General features: G+C 55.2%; 1 protein-coding gene across 1 annotated transcript in view; it reads left to right on the top strand.

The window, feature by feature from the left end:
• The first annotated feature begins 1,183 nt into the window (after positions 1-1,183).
• The window catches only part of TEX10 (testis expressed 10), a 46,961-nt gene continuing 45,829 nt past the window's right edge, over positions 1,184-2,315 (top strand). Inside the window, exon 1 of the mRNA XM_015855092.2 lies at positions 1,184-1,490. The gene's annotated coding sequence lies outside the window, so the exon portion shown is untranslated. The remainder of the gene's footprint in view (positions 1,491-2,315) is intronic.

Raw genomic sequence — 2,315 nt, forward strand, 5'->3', positions numbered from 1 at the left:
ACCTCCCTGGGGAGCCTATTTCAGTACTTAATTATCCTTTCTGTAAAGAAGTTCATCCTAATGTCCAACCTTAGGAATGTTACTGACTGTATTTGATGTTATACATTGATTGTTACGGTACCACTGAGACATAAGAAAAAATATATCAAGCAGGAATTGGTTTTTCTTTTAGCTTTGTGTTAGTTCACCGTATTTTACTGAGGCATCAGAGAGCTTTGGGGAACTTGTCTTTAACAGAGGGGTCCTTTAGAAGGCATAAATTGGAAAAGAGAAGGGTATTCATAGGAAATGGAAAGTTTTGACTGTGCAACAAAGTCTTACTGTCTGGTGTAGGTTATGATGAGCTCTGCTATCAAGTTTTGGAAATGTTCTGCTCTTGTAGAATCATTAAGGTTGGAAAGGCAGAGTCCAACCACCAACCCATCCTCACCCTGCCCACTACACCATGACACTCAGTGTCACGTCTACACCTCCAGGAATGGTGACTTCACCACCTCCCTGTGCAGCCTGTTCCAACACATTACCACTCTTTCTGAGAAAAAATGTTGCCTAATACCCAACCCGAACCTCGCCTTGGAACAATTTAAAGCCAATACATCTCATGCTATGGCTAGTTTCCTCTTGTTTTGCTTCCTGCTTCTTTTCACAGAATCACAGAATGACCCGGGTTGGAAGGGACCTCAAGGAACATGTAGTTCCAGCCCCCCTGCCTGGCAGGGCCACCAAACATACACATTTACTAGATCAGGTTGCCCAGGGCCCCGTCCAACCTGGCCTTGAACACCTCCAAGGACGGGGCATCCACAACCTCACTGGGCAGCCTGTTCCAGGGCCTAACCACTCTCCTAGTGAAGAACTTCCCCCTGGCATCCAACCTAAATCTTCCCTCTTTTAACTTAAAACCGTTTATTTCCCCGTGTCCTGCTATTGTCCTGCTATTCTTTTAAGACCGTCTTTCTCAATAAAGTTTCCTGCTTGAAGCTGTGCGTTGCTGCAGAGTGGAAAACCCATTTTGTGGGACCGGTGTAAATGCAAACCCATCATTGTAGTGCTGGAGATGGATCCTTGTTGGAATAGCGAGTCGTGTGGACCTCCATGACGGCAGGGGGCGCCGCTGGTCGGAAGCGCACTGTGTCCGCTCCCGCGCTCGCTGTCCGCCGCCTCTCACGTGTGTGGCCGTTTCCGGGCAGGCTGCCGGGGGCGGAAGGGGGCTCGGCTGCCGCGTGGTTACCGAGGGGCCGGGGCGGCGCGAGCGGGGCCCGGCGGCGTCGTCGTGGTGCCCGCAGCGGAGGACGGAGGAGGGGAAGGAGGCGGCGCGGCTCTGCCCGCATCGCGCCCTTTTGTGTGAACCGCCCCCCTTCCCTACGCGGGAAAGCTCCCCGCCGAACCGACAGCCGGCTGCAGGGCGGCCCCGCAGCACGGCACGGCCGAAGATGCGCCGGGAGGAGCGAGCGGCTGCCTAGGCGGGCACCGCCTGCGGCGGGCGGCGGGTACGGTACCGGCGGGGCGGGGGAGAGGCCCGGCCCTATGGGGTCCGTGCGGGGCTGGGCTCGGCGGATCGCGGTGGTGCGGCACACCGAGCGTGGTGTGAGGGAGGCCGAAAAGAGCCTGGAGGCGTCCCGAGAGGGCAGGGCCGGGGTGGGGAGAGCCGCGTGGTTCTTAATGCTTCGCCTTCGTGTTGGATGTTAGGGGGAAGTTCTTCACTAGGAGAGTGGTTAGGCCCTGGAACAGGCTGCCCAGGGAGGTTGTGGATGCCCCGTCCTTGGAGGTGTTCAAGACCAGGTTGGACGGGGCAATAAAGAGGGAGAGATTTTAGGTTGGATTTAGGGAACAGGTTCGTGTCACTAGGAGGAGTGTGTACGGCGGCGGCGTGAACAGGCGCTGGCCCGAGGAGGTTGTGGATGGCGGGCCCGTCCTTGGAGGGCGTGGGGTTCGGAAGGCATGGTTGGACGAGGGGCCCGTGGGCAGGACGCGTGAGTCTAGGTAGAAGTGGTGAGTGTGGTGGGTGGCCCTGCCAGTGCGAGGGGGGGCGGAAGTGGTTGAACTACGCATGATCCTTGAGGTCCCTTCCAACCGCCGGCTCATTTGTCTGTGATTCTGTGAAAAGTGGATGGGTGAAAAAAACCAGAGAGAGAAGACAGAAGGTAAAAAGGTGAGATTGCACAGGGGTTGGAAAAGATGGTCTGCAAGTTAATTCATATTTAGATAATTGGCATAAAGGAAGTAATGGTGTGTGGGGGGTTAACAGAACGAGCTTGCTAGCTTAATATGTGCGATTCTCATAGTTTAAGCCGACATGATGCACTCAATCTATG

The sequence above is a fragment of the Coturnix japonica genome, chromosome 2 (assembly GCF_001577835.2).
Source record: "Coturnix japonica isolate 7356 chromosome 2, Coturnix japonica 2.1, whole genome shotgun sequence".
Classification (NCBI taxonomy): Eukaryota; Metazoa; Chordata; class Aves; order Galliformes; family Phasianidae; genus Coturnix; species Coturnix japonica.